Raw genomic sequence first — 16,108 nt, forward strand, 5'->3', positions numbered from 1 at the left:
ACAGAGAGCTGAAAGTCTGTGTGATAAATGAAAACCTGCTGTGGAAAACCTTAAAAAAGTTTGCTTGTTTTCTCAAAGTGAAGTCTCTTATCGACGGATTCATAGTTCATTATATTGATTAGTTGTTTGCGGACGGTTAAAATAAAGCTTCAAGATAAATTATTCACTGCATTAAAATCCATAATTCTGAGTGGAGCACTGTGATTAATTAATGAGCGGCTGACTGTGAGGTGAATATGTATTGTCTCAGACCTTGCTGCAGGTAGCGGCCTTGTTAATAATTTAGGGATGAAACTGGCAGAGTGAGAACGCTAAAATAAGAATAATAAAAGCCCTCATGTCTTTATTCCAGAGTTTCTCCGTGCAGCTGCAGGTGAGATGGCTGGGTCTCGCACATCATATCGCTGCAGATGAAATATTAAAGAGCGGAGAGATGAACGTATCAGCAGCAGCCGTGGACTGAAGCTGCCGGAGGTAACAGAGAGATGGACGAGTGTTTGCAGAGCTGGAGCTCACAGAAGACTTCTGATGAGAAAATCTGTCCCTGATTCATCACCGCGGTGGAGGGATGAAATCACGTCTGCTGAATGTCTGAGGAGAAAAGTGTGCAGCCGACTTCTGAAGACACGCAGGGCTTCTTCTGTACTTAATATCACAAAGTAGAATCATCGTTTTATTATTTAATTAGATACATTAACCTGGACATTATTGTTATTGTTGTCATTTGTTAGTGTTATGTTAAGGAAGCGTTGTGTTATGGAAGTCTTATTTTACAATAGAGATCTTCTTCTTCTTCAATATTTTTTACTTCCAAAAATGTAATTATGTCCAAAAATTAGCATTAGCATTGACACAACCTAATATAAGCAAATATAAATCTTCCTATTTGTTAAATGTTATGAAATTGTGATTTTAATATGTTCTATTAATATATAAGTCTGTCAACAATAATTATTTTAATGGCTTAGCATTGTGTAGATACATCATTACTATAGGCTGCACTACACGTTATTATTGGCCCGGTTTAATAAGCAACACAATTGTATACGTTATGTAATGTTATGTAATGTTATGTAATAGGAGGTCCTTGACCTGAAAAAGGTTGAAGACCTCTGTGCGGTGTGAACCAGGCGTTGGTGCCAAAATGTTAAAAATGTCCTTTCAGTTGCAGAAATGAAGGAAATATGTTTGAGATCATCAGTTACTAATTTTAAAGATCTGTTTGTGTAACGCTTGACCCTCACATCCTCTGCTACTTCTGTCAGGAAGAACCAAGGTGATTAAGACCATAAAAAACAATATAACAAAATAATCCCACACTCGTGTCTGATTCTGTTTTTTTTAAATAATTTCCATAGAGCAGGCAGACACCGAATCAGAGCCAACCTTTCACCCCGGGTCTTTAATAACCTCGCTGCACTGCGTGGGTGTCCTCTGCTCATTGATTAAACTTTCTTTTTTCATAGCGCCTTCAGAAGTGGAGCCAGACATCGAAGGCAAACTTTATAAGTCACATTAAACACTTTTCATTGCAATTACTGTAACAATGTTGTGTCTGTGTCTGGCTGACGGCTGCTCAGCTTTAGTTCCAGCTTTGTAAAATCTCCTGGTTAGCTGGCAACAAGTCCCTCCCAAAAGTTGCTGACATTTTTATTTCAAGATGGGACGTAAACACACAGAGACGGAGAGGGCGGGTCAGTCTGCGTCTGAAATGTCAGTGGTCACTTCCTCTAATTGGCCCAACAGAAAACAAAAAACAAAAACCCAGCCGCCTTGTTGTTGTTCAGAGGGAGAGAAGACAAAAGCACAAACAGACTGTAAATAAGCATTAAAGAGACACGGCCACATCCACTTTCAGAGGACGGGCACATCATTTCAAGTCAGAAAGAGTGGAAGGAGAAGAAGAAAATGCAGAAGAGAGATGGCAAATAGATAATGAGATTGCTAAAAGTTTGATCTTGAGAATAATTTGCTTCTTTTGCTGCAGAGCCTCGAGTGGGGAAACCGTTAATCAAAGGTTAGAATGAAATAAACTTTGTTCAAAGATCCTTTTTCCCAAACATTTAAGACTTGGAGGGCGACAACGGCAGAAGGAAAAAAATCCAATTATTTTCCTCTTTTATCACTTCACACGTTACCAATAAGACACGCTTTCTGAGAAGCAACAAAGTTAAGTTTTATAATTGCTGTTTTACCACCTGCCATGTCGGCTAACAGTCACTGTGTCTCTGTCGTCCCCCCCCCACACTAACGCCACTCCAACCACAGATAATCAGCCGGCTCCAAGTAGACCTGTTGCTGCTGACGAGGACGAAGACCTCCATCGTTTATCAACTGAAGAATGAAGAAGAGTGCTGGAAATGATTTTTATAGCGTATTAGTAAGGTGGGAAGTCACTGCAAGTAAACATCAAATATTACAATTTTTACTATTTGTAAAAGGCAAACTGTAAGTAACATGGATGCATACCTCCTACAATCCTGTTTTCCCCATTTGTCCCGTCAGCCTTGCCCTGTATCCTTATGTCTTCACCCAATCAGCATCCAGCCTGCCCTCATGTCTGCCCACCTGTGTCTTGTTACCCAATTAGTCCCTTGTGTGTTTAGTCTGGATGTTCTAACTGCATGTTTGTCACTTTGTCGTGTTTGATCGGTTTACTTGAATCCAGCCTGTTTGCCTGTGCTTCTTTATCTCTTATGGATTTTCTTTAGCCGCCTGCCTGCTTTTTGGAGTGCCTTTTATTTTATTTATCATTAAATAATTGTTCCTGCTACCTCTTTGTCCGTCTCTGCATTTGGTTCCCAACCTGTATTCTGAAGCCGTGACACAATCCACACACTATACTATACAACTTCACCCCGTCTGTCACCTAAACCTGGCAACCCAGGCAGGTCAGGTAGTCACTGTTACTTAACGTAGCCGTGTCGAGCAGGATGGTTCGTTTGAGTGAAGACTTTTCATTTCTATCCGTTTGTCATGGTGTCACTGAACGGACAATGAGTTAAACTGCCGTGCTTTTGTAGTAAATTAATGTTTTGCTTAAAAATAAATAAATAATAGTATTTCCTATCCTGCCTCAACATCTAATTTTCTTACTGTTTTATTATTCTACCAAACTAAACTTGCACACAGTACATTACAACTCTCTCTATATTTTTACAAGGTTAATGTTGTTTGTGTCCCTGTTCAACAATAAAAAAGAAACTCTTTAGATGTGAATGAAGCCCTGACCTTTCCTCCACTTCCACCCACAGGACAAACTTGTCAAACATGTCGTCTCTGGTAAGTCTCTCCTCTCCGCTCCTCAGCTGTAGAGACAGAATATTTTCACATCCAACCGTGAGAATTAAGGACAATGAAAGTTTGATATCAGTGGTCTTAATTTCAATTAGAAATGATCTATTTTTTCATTATGTTGTGAACTCCAAATCTCCACTTTCTATGGTCTTTTTTCACTCCTCCTCATCCAACAGCACAGCATTATCAAGAGCCCCACGCCTGCTGGAATCCATGTGATTACCTGGTTGATCATACAGGATCAGCGGGTGTTTTGCACACAACGCGTCACAGTGTGATCAAGACACAACAACGCTATGTTAATACGTTTGTGGAGTCCTGCCACCGTTTGAGATCACTCCATCTGTTTGACTCCTCTAGCAAGCCTCCTAGAGATGCATTAGGAATCAGGAACTTATTGAACATGGAGCGCTGAGATCATTTCTGGGTCGCAAAAAGAGAAATGAGAAAGGCCCCTTGTGTTTCCTGTTGGTTCCCTGGTTGTCGTTCTCTCCTGCAGTATATAAACAGTATATATAAATGTCTCCCGGCTCTACACTCCACTCTTCACCAGATCGTTCAGTTCGCCAACGTGGTTCATTACCTTCCTGTGCTCCCAGCCGACAGCTCTGCCCTCGCTGCAACACCGACTCCAACTCGCCAACGGTTCTAAATCCAGGCACTGAACTGCTGCCGGCCAATGTTCTCATTCTGCTTTTGGATCGGATTAACACCACATAACAGCCACATCTAATATTAGAGCCATTTCTAAGTTGACAAAAGTTGAACTTGAACGTGAAATCTCTGTGGATTTACTGTGCAACCATGTCTCCTTCATAGTTACATTGCATTACAACTAAACTGCACCCTCACTTCTGTTTTTTTTCTGGATCGAACAAAAATACACAACAAAAGTACTTAGGTTAGGTTTAGTCAAATAAATCATGGTTTGGCTTAAAATTACTACGAAGTAGAAACAGAGCACAACACAACTACTTAATTCTAACAGGACACTACCATCAGTCTCCTGGTGGAAGTCCTGTGTTTATTCACGTCCACCACCCAGACCTCCTCCCGACATGGACTTCCACAGACTCGATTCAAACTAATTTGTGATATTTCAGAGCAAATGTAATCCATACCAAGATTCACAACACAGTTTAGTTGTGGGAATGCCTCATTGTTAGGACACTAGCTTTTTAAAATCTTGTCTCAAAATGTGTCTTTTGGTGAAAGCTTTTAGACATTTTTTATATAGATTTTACATGTTTTTATTCCTAATCATCTGATCTAATTTATGTTATTGTCTCGACATCCCTCATTGTATTTGCCTTGTTTGGTGTTATCTACAATTGTTGAGCACGATGTAACATTGTTAAAAAAATAATATATACGTAAAGTTCCAACCATCCATCCACCGTCTACCGCTTATCCTATATTCAGGGTCGGGGGCTGGAGCCGATCCCAGCTGTCATTGGGTGAAGGCAGGGTACACCTGGACAGGTAACCAGTCTATCACAGGGAGACATGTAGAGACAGACAGGTAACTAGTCTATCACAGGGAGACACGTAGAGACAGACAGGTAACCAGTCTATCACAGGGCTGACATGTAGAGACAGACAGGTAACTAGTCTATCACAGGGAGACACGTAGAGACAGACAGGTAACCAGTCTATCACAGGGCTGACATGTAGAGACAGACAGGTAACCAGTCTATCACAGGGCTGACATGTAGAGACAGACAGGTAACCAGTCTATCACAGGGCTGACATGTAGAGACGGACGGGTATCCAGTCTATCACAGGGAGACATGTAGAGACAGACAGGTAACCAGTCTATCACAGGGCTGACATGTAGAGACAGACAGGTAACCAGTATATCACAGGGCCGACATGTAGAGACAGACAGGTAACCAGTCTATCACAGGGCTGACATGTAGAGACAGAGAGGTAACCAGTCTATCACAGGGAGACATGTAGAGACAGGCAGGTAACCAGTCTATCACAGGGCTGACATGTAGAGACAGAAAGGTAACCAGTCTATCACAGGGAGACATGTAGAGACAGGCAGGTAACCAGTCTATCACAGGGCTGACATGTAGAGACAGACAGGTAACCAGTCTATCACAGGGCTGACATGTAGAGACAGAGAGGTAACCAGTCTATCACAGGGAGACATGTAGAGACAGGCAGGTAACCAGTCTATCACAGGGCTGACATGTAGAGACAGAAAGGTAACCAGTCTATCACAGGGAGACATGTAGAGACAGGCAGGTAACCAGTCTATCACAGGGCTGACATGTAGAGACAGACAGGTAACCAGTCTATCACAGGGCCGACATGTAGAGACAGACAGGTAACCAGTCTATCACAGGGAGACATGAAGAGACAGACAGGAAACCAGTCTATCACAGGGCTGACATGTAGAGACAGACGGGTATCCAGTCTATCACAGGGAGACATGTAGAGACAGACAGGTAACCAGTCTATCACAGGGCTGACATGTAGAGACAGACGGGTATCCAGTCTATCACAGGGAGGCATGTAGAGACAGACAGGTAACCAGTCTATCACAGGGCTGACATGTAGAGACAGACAGGTAACCAGTCTATCACAGGGAGACATGTAGAGACAGACAGGTAACCAGTCTATCACAGGGCTGACATGTAGAGACAGACAGGTAACCAGTCTATCACAGGGAGACATGTAGAGACAGACAGGTAACCAGTCTATCACAGGGCTGACATGTAGAGACAGAAAGGTAACCAGTCTATCACAGGGCCGACATGTAGAGACAGACAGGAAACCAGTCTATCAAAGGGCCGACATGTAGAGACAGACGGGTATCCAGTCTATCACATGGAGACATGTAGAGACAGACAGGTAACCAGTCTATCACAGGGCTGACATGTAGAGACAGACGGGTATCCAGTCTATCACAGGGAGACATGTAAAGACAGACAGGTAACCAGTCTATCACAGGGCTGACATGTAGAGACAGACAGGTAACCAGTCTATCACAGGGAGACATGTAGAGACAGACAGGTAACCAGTCTATCACAGGGCTGACATGTAGAGACAGACAGGTAACCAGTCTATCACAGGGCTGACAAGTAGAGACAGACAGGTAACCAGTCTATCACAGGGAGACATGTAGAGACAGGCAGGTAACCAGTCTATCACAGGGCTGACATGTAGAGACAGACAGGTAACCAGTCTATCACAGGGAGACATGTAGAGACAGACAGGTAACCAGTATATCACAGGGCCGACATGTAGAGACAGACAGGTAACCAGTCTATCACAGGGCTGACATGTAGAGACAGAGAGGTAACCAGTCTATCACAGGGAGACATGTAGAGACAGGCAGGTAACCAGTCTATCACAGGGCTGACATGTAAAGACAGACAGGTAACCAGTCTATCACAGGGAGACATGTAGAGACAGGCAGGTAACCAGTCTATCACAGGGCTGACATGTAGAGACAGACAGGTAACCAGTCTATCACAGGGCCGACATGTAGAGACAGACAGGTAACCAGTCTATCACAGGGAGACATGTAGAGACAGACAGGAAACCAGTCTATCACAGGGCTGACATGTAGAGACAGACGGGTATCCAGTCTATCACAGGGAGACATGTAGAGACAGACAGGTAACCAGTCTATCACAGGGCTGACATGTAGAGACAGACGGGTATCCAGTCTATCACAGGGAGGCATGTAGAGACAGACAGGTAACCAGTCTATCACAGGGCTGACATGTAGAGACAGACAGGTAACCAGTCTATCACAGGGAGACATGTAGAGACAGACAGGTAACCAGTCTATCACAGGGCTGACATGTAGAGACAGGCAGGTAACCAGTCTATCACAGGGAGACATGTAGAGACAGACAGGTAACCAGTCTATCACAGGGCTGACATGTAGAGACAGACAGGTAACCAGTCTATCACAGGGCTGACATGTAGAGACAGACAGGTAACCAGTCTATCACAGGGAGACATGTAGAGACAGGCAGGTAACCAGTCTATCACAGGGAGACATGTAGAGACAGACAGGTAACCAGTCTATCACAGGGCTGACATGTAGAGACAGACAGGTAACCAGTCTATCACAGGGCTGACATGTAGAGACAGACAGGTAACCAGTCTATCACAGGGCCGACATGTAGAGACAGACAGGTAACCAGTCTATCACAGGGCCGACATGTAGAGACAGACAGGAAACCAGTCTATCACAGGGAGACATGTAGAGACAGACAGGTAACCAGTCTATCACAGGGCTGACATGTAGAGACAGACAGGTAACCAGTCTATCACAGGGCCGACATGTAGAGACAGACAGGTAACCAGTCTATCACAGGGCCGACATGTAGAGACAGACAGGAAACCAGTCTATCACAGGGAGACATGAAGAGACAGACAGGTAACCAGTCTATCACAGGGCTGACATGTAGAGACAGACAGGTAACCAGTCTATCACAGGGAGACATGTAGAGACAGACAGGTAACCAGTCTATCACAGGGCTGACATGTAGAGACAGACAGGTAACCAGTCTATCACAGGGCCGACATGTAGAGACAGACAGGTAACCACTCTATCACAGGGCCGACATGTAGAGACAGACAGGAAACCAGTCTATCACAGGGCCGACATGTAGAGACAGACGGGTATCCAGTCTATTACATGGAGACATGTAGAGACAGACAGGTAACCAGTCTATCACAGGGCTGACATGTAGAGACAGACGGGTATCCAGTCTATCACAGGGAGACATGTAGAGACAGACAGGTAACCAGTCTATCACAGGGCTGACATGTAGAGACAGACAGGTAACCAGTCTATCACAGGGAGACATGTAGAGACAGACAGGTAACCAGTCTATCACAGGGAGACATGTAGAGACAGACAGGTAACCAGTCTATCACAGGGAGACATGTAGAGACAGACAGGTAACCAGTCTATCACAGGGCTGACATGTAGAGACAGACAGGTAACCAGTCTATCACAGGGAGACATGTAGAGACGGACAGGTAACCAGTCTATCACAGGGCTGGCATGTAGAGACAGACAGGTAACCAGTCTATCACAGGGCTGACATGTAGAGACAGACAGGTAACCAGTCTATCACAGGGCTGACATGTAGAGACAGAGAGGTAACCAGTCTATCACAGGGAGACATGAAGAGACAGGCAGGTAACCAGTCTATCACAGGGCTGACATGTAGAGACAGACAGGTAACCAGTCTATCACAGGGAGACATGTAGAGACAGGCAGGTAACCAGTCTATCACAGGGAGACATGTAGAGACAGACAGGTAACCAGTCTATCACAGGGCTGACATGTAGAGACAGACAGGTAACCAGTCTATCACAGGGAGACATGTAGAGACAGACAGGTAACCAGTCTATCACAGGGCTGACATGTAGAGACAGACAGGTAACCAGTCTATCACAGGGCTGACATGTAGAGACAGACAGGTAACCAGTCTATCACAGGGAGACATGTAGAGACAGGCAGGTAACCAGTCTATCACAGGGCTGACATGTAGAGACAGACAGGTAACCAGTCTATCACAGGGCCGACATGTAGAGACAGACAGGTAACCAGTCTATCACAGGGAGACATGTAGAGACAGACAGGAAACCAGTCTATCACAGGGCTGACATGTAGAGACAGACGGGTATCCAGTCTATCACAGGGAGACATGTAGAGACAGACAGGTAACCAGTCTATCACAGGGCTGACATGTAGAGACAGACGGGTATCCAGTCTATCACAGGGAGGCATGTAGAGACAGACAGGTAACCAGTCTATCACAGGGCTGACATGTAGAGACAGACAGGTAACCAGTCTATCACAGGGAGACATGTAGAGACAGACAGGTAACCAGTCTATCACAGGGCTGACATGTAGAGACAGACAGGTAACCAGTATATCACAGGGAGACATGTAGAGACAGACAGGTAACCAGTCTATCACAGGGCTGACATGTAGAGACAGACAGGTAACCAGTCTATCACAGGGCTGACATGTAGAGACAGACAGGTAACCAGTCTATCACAGGGAGACATGTAGAGACAGGCAGGTAACCAGTCTATCACAGGGAGACATGTAGAGACAGACAGGTAACCAGTCTATCACAGGGCTGACATGTAGAGACAGACAGGTAACCAGTCTATCACAGGGCCGACATGTAGAGACAGACAGGTAACCAGTCTATCACAGGGAGACATGTAGAGACAGACAGGTAACCAGTCTATCACAGGGCTGACATGTAGAGACAGACAGGTAACCAGTCTATCACAGGGCCGACATGTAGAGACAGACAGGTAACCAGTCTATCACAGGGCCGACATGTAGAGACAGACAGGAAACCAGTCTATCACAGGGAGACATGTAGAGACAGACAGGTAACCAGTCTATCACAGGGCTGACATGTAGAGACAGACAGGTAACCAGTCTATCACAGGGCCGACATGTAGAGACAGACAGGTAACCAGTCTATCACAGGGCCGACATGTAGAGACAGACAGGAAACCAGTCTATCACAGGGAGACATGAAGAGACAGACAGGTAACCAGTCTATCACAGGGCTGACATGTAGAGACAGACAGGTAACCAGTCTATCACAGGGAGACATGTAGAGACAGACAGGTAACCAGTCTATCACAGGGCTGACATGTAGAGACAGACAGGTAACCAGTCTATCACAGGGCCGACATGTAGAGACAGACAGGTAACCAGTCTATCACAGGGCCGACATGTAGAGACAGACAGGAAACCAGTCTATCACAGGGCCGACATGTAGAGACAGACGGGTATCCAGTCTATTACATGGAGACATGTAGAGACAGACAGGTAACCAGTCTATCACAGGGCTGACATGTAGAGACAGGCAGGTAACCAGTCTATCACAGGGAGACATGTAGAGACAGACAGGTAACCAGTCTATCACAGGGCTGACATGTAGAGACAGACAGGTAACCAGTCTATCACAGGGCTGACATGTAGAGACAGACAGGTAACCAGTCTATCACAGGGCCGACATGTAGAGACAGACAGGTAACCAGTCTATCACAGGGCCGACATGTAGAGACAGACAGGAAACCAGTCTATCACAGGGAGACATGTAGAGACAGACAGGTAACCAGTCTATCACAGGGCTGACATGTAGAGACAGACAGGTAACCAGTCTATCACAGGGCCGACATGTAGAGACAGACAGGTAACCAGTCTATCACAGGGCCGACATGTAGAGACAGACAGGAAACCAGTCTATCACAGGGAGACATGAAGAGACAGACAGGTAACCAGTCTATCACAGGGCTGACATGTAGAGACAGACAGGTAACCAGTCTATCACAGGGAGACATGTAGAGACAGACAGGTAACCAGTCTATCACAGGGCTGACATGTAGAGACAGACAGGTAACCAGTCTATCACAGGGCCGACATGTAGAGACAGACAGGTAACCACTCTATCACAGGGCCGACATGTAGAGACAGACAGGAAACCAGTCTATCACAGGGCCGACATGTAGAGACAGACGGGTATCCAGTCTATTACATGGAGACATGTAGAGACAGACAGGTAACCAGTCTATCACAGGGCTGACATGTAGAGACAGACGGGTATCCAGTCTATCACAGGGAGACATGTAGAGACAGACAGGTAACCAGTCTATCACAGGGCTGACATGTAGAGACAGACAGGTAACCAGTCTATCACAGGGAGACATGTAGAGACAGACAGGTAACCAGTCTATCACAGGGAGACATGTAGAGACAGACAGGTAACCAGTCTATCACAGGGAGACATGTAGAGACAGACAGGTAACCAGTCTATCACAGGGCTGACATGTAGAGACAGACAGGTAACCAGTCTATCACAGGGAGACATGTAGAGACGGACAGGTAACCAGTCTATCACAGGGCTGGCATGTAGAGACAGACAGGTAACCAGTCTATCACAGGGCTGACATGTAGAGACAGACAGGTAACCAGTCTATCACAGGGCTGACATGTAGAGACAGAGAGGTAACCAGTCTATCACAGGGAGACATGAAGAGACAGGCAGGTAACCAGTCTATCACAGGGCTGAAATGTAGAGACAGACAGGTAACCAGTCTATCACAGGGAGACATGTAGAGACAGGCAGGTAACCAGTCTATCACAGGGCTGACATGTAGAGACAGACAGGTAACCAGTCTATCACAGGGCCGACATGTAGAGACAGACAGGTAACCAGTCTATCACAGGGAGACATGTAGAGACAGACAGGAAACCAGTCTATCACAGGGCTGACATGTAGAGACAGACAGGTAACCAGTCTATCACAGGGCTGACATGTAGAGACAGACAGGTAACCAGTCTATCACAGGGCTGACATGTAGAGACAGACAGGTAACCAGTCTATCACAGGGAGACATGTAGAGACAGGCAGGTAACCAGTCTATCACAGGGAGACATGTAGAGACAGACAGGTAACCAGTCTATCACAGGGCTGACATGTAGAGACAGACAGGTAACCAGTCTATCACAGGGCTGACATGTAGAGACAGACAGGTAACCAGTCTATCACAGGGCCGACATGTAGAGACAGACAGGTAACCAGTCTATCACAGGGCCGACATGTAGAGACAGACAGGAAACCAGTCTATCACAGGGAGACATGTAGAGACAGACAGGTAACCAGTCTATCACAGGGCTGACATGTAGAGACAGACAGGTAACCAGTCTATCACAGGGCCGACATGTAGAGACAGACAGGTAACCAGTCTATCACAGGGCCGACATGTAGAGACAGACAGGAAACCAGTCTATCACAGGGAGACATGAAGAGACAGACAGGTAACCAGTCTATCACAGGGCTGACATGTAGAGACAGACAGGTAACCAGTCTATCACAGGGAGACATGTAGAGACAGACAGGTAACCAGTCTATCACAGGGCTGACATGTAGAGACAGACAGGTAACCAGTCTATCACAGGGCCGACATGTAGAGACAGACAGGTAACCACTCTATCACAGGGCCGACATGTAGAGACAGACAGGAAACCAGTCTATCACAGGGCCGACATGTAGAGACAGACGGGTATCCAGTCTATTACATGGAGACATGTAGAGACAGACAGGTAACCAGTCTATCACAGGGCTGACATGTAGAGACAGACGGGTATCCAGTCTATCACAGGGAGACATGTAGAGACAGACAGGTAACCAGTCTATCACAGGGCTGACATGTAGAGACAGACAGGTAACCAGTCTATCACAGGGAGACATGTAGAGACAGACAGGTAACCAGTCTATCACAGGGAGACATGTAGAGACAGACAGGTAACCAGTCTATCACAGGGAGACATGTAGAGACAGACAGGTAACCAGTCTATCACAGGGCTGACATGTAGAGACAGACAGGTAACCAGTCTATCACAGGGAGACATGTAGAGACGGACAGGTAACCAGTCTATCACAGGGCTGGCATGTAGAGACAGACAGGTAACCAGTCTATCACAGGGCTGACATGTAGAGACAGACAGGTAACCAGTCTATCACAGGGCTGACATGTAGAGACAGAGAGGTAACCAGTCTATCACAGGGAGACATGAAGAGACAGGCAGGTAACCAGTCTATCACAGGGCCGACATGTAGAGACAGACAGGTAACCAGTCTATCACAGGGAGACATGTAGAGACAGGCAGGTAACCAGTCTATCACAGGGCTGACATGTAGAGACAGACAGGTAACCAGTCTATCACAGGGCCGACATGTAGAGACAGACAGGTAACCAGTCTATCACAGGGAGACATGTAGAGACAGACAGGAAACCAGTCTATCACAGGGCTGACATGTAGAGACAGACAGGTAACCAGTCTATCACAGGGCTGACATGTAGAGACAGACAGGTAACCAGTCTATCACAGGGCTGACATGTAGAGACAGACAGGTAACCAGTCTATCACAGGGAGACATGTAGAGACAGGCAGGTAACCAGTCTATCACAGGGAGACATGTAGAGACAGACAGGTAACCAGTCTATCACAGGGCTGACATGTAGAGACAGACAGGTAACCAGTCTATCACAGGGCTGACATGTAGAGACAGACAGGTAACCAGTCTATCACAGGGCCGACATGTAGAGACAGACAGGTAACCAGTCTATCACAGGGCCGACATGTAGAGACAGACAGGAAACCAGTCTATCACAGGGAGACATGTAGAGACAGACAGGTAACCAGTCTATCACAGGGCTGACATGTAGAGACAGACAGGTAACCAGTCTATCACAGGGCCGACATGTAGAGACAGACAGGTAACCAGTCTATCACAGGGCCGACATGTAGAGACAGACAGGAAACCAGTCTATCACAGGGAGACATGAAGAGACAGACAGGTAACCAGTCTATCACAGGGCTGACATGTAGAGACAGACAGGTAACCAGTCTATCACAGGGAGACATGTAGAGACAGACAGGTAACCAGTCTATCACAGGGCTGACATGTAGAGACAGACAGGTAACCAGTCTATCACAGGGCCGACATGTAGAGACAGACAGGTAACCACTCTATCACAGGGCCGACATGTAGAGACAGACAGGAAACCAGTCTATCACAGGGCCGACATGTAGAGACAGACGGGTATCCAGTCTATTACATGGAGACATGTAGAGACAGACAGGTAACCAGTCTATCACAGGGCTGACATGTAGAGACAGACGGGTATCCAGTCTATCACAGGGAGACATGTAGAGACAGACAGGTAACCAGTCTATCACAGGGCTGACATGTAGAGACAGACAGGTAACCAGTCTATCACAGGGAGACATGTAGAGACAGACAGGTAACCAGTCTATCACAGGGAGACATGTAGAGACAGACAGGTAACCAGTCTATCACAGGGAGACATGTAGAGACAGACAGGTAACCAGTCTATCACAGGGCTGACATGTAGAGACAGACAGGTAACCAGTCTATCACAGGGCTGACATGTAGAGACAGAGAGGTAACCAGTCTATCACAGGGAGACATGAAGAGACAGGCAGGTAACCAGTCTATCACAGGGCTGACATGTAGAGACAGACAGGTAACCAGTCTATCACAGGGAGACATGTAGAGACAGGCAGGTAACCAGTCTATCACAGGGAGACATGTAGAGACAGACAGGTAACCAGTCTATCACAGGGCTGACATGTAGAGACAGACAGGTAACCAGTCTATCACAGGGAGACATGTAGAGACAGACAGGTAACCAGTCTATCACAGGGCTGACATGTAGAGACAGACAGGTAACCAGTCTATCACAGGGCTGACATGTAGAGACAGACAGGTAACCAGTCTATCACAGGGAGACATGTAGAGACAGGCAGGTAACCAGTCTATCACAGGGCTGACATGTAGAGACAGACAGGTAACCAGTCTATCACAGGGCCGACATGTAGAGACAGACAGGTAACCAGTCTATCACAGGGAGACATGTAGAGACAGACAGGAAACCAGTCTATCACAGGGCTGACATGTAGAGACAGACGGGTATCCAGTCTATCACAGGGAGACATGTAGAGACAGACAGGTAACCAGTCTATCACAGGGCTGACATGTAGAGACAGACGGGTATCCAGTCTATCACAGGGAGGCATGTAGAGACAGACAGGTAACCAGTCTATCACAGGGCTGACATGTAGAGACAGACAGGTAACCAGTCTATCACAGGGAGACATGTAGAGACAGACAGGTAACCAGTCTATCACAGGGCTGACATGTAGAGACAGACAGGTAACCAGTATATCACAGGGAGACATGTAGAGACAGACAGGTAACCAGTCTATCACAGGGCTGACATGTAGAGACAGACAGGTAACCAGTCTATCACAGGGCTGACATGTAGAGACAGACAGGTAACCAGTCTATCACAGGGAGACATGTAGAGACAGGCAGGTAACCAGTCTATCACAGGGAGACATGTAGAGACAGACAGGTAACCAGTCTATCACAGGGCTGACATGTAGAGACAGACAGGTAACCAGTCTATCACAGGGCCGACATGTAGAGACAGACAGGTAACCAGTCTATCACAGGGAGACATGTAGAGACAGACAGGTAACCAGTCTATCACAGGGCTGACATGTAGAGACAGACAGGTAACCAGTCTATCACAGGGCCGACATGTAGAGACAGACAGGTAACCAGTCTATCACAGGGCCGACATGTAGAGACAGACAGGAAACCAGTCTATCACAGGGAGACATGTAGAGACAGACAGGTAACCAGTCTATCACAGGGCTGACATGTAGAGACAGACAGGTAACCAGTCTATCACAGGGCCGACATGTAGAGACAGACAGGTAACCAGTCTATCACAGGGCCGACATGTAGAGACAGACAGGAAACCAGTCTATCACAGGGAGACATGAAGAGACAGACAGGTAACCAGTCTATCACAGGGCTGACATGTAGAGACAGACAGGTAACCAGTCTATCACAGGGAGACATGTAGAGACAGACAGGTAACCAGTCTATCACAGGGCTGACATGTAGAGACAGACAGGTAACCAGTCTATCACAGGGCCGACATGTAGAGACAGACAGGTAACCAGTCTATCACAGGGCCGACATGTAGAGACAGACAGGAAACCAGTCTATCACAGGGCCGACATGTAGAGACAGACGGGTATCCAGTCTATTACATGGAGACATGTAGAGACAGACAGGTAACCAGTCTATCACAGGGCTGACATGTAGAGACAGGCAGGTAACCAGTCTATCACAGGGAGACATGTAGAGACAGACAGGTAACCAGTCTATCACAGGGCTGACATGTAGAGACAGAC

This window comes from Eutrigla gurnardus (assembly GCF_963514095.1).
Source record: "Eutrigla gurnardus genome assembly, chromosome: 5".
Classification (NCBI taxonomy): domain Eukaryota; kingdom Metazoa; phylum Chordata; class Actinopteri; order Perciformes; family Triglidae; genus Eutrigla; species Eutrigla gurnardus.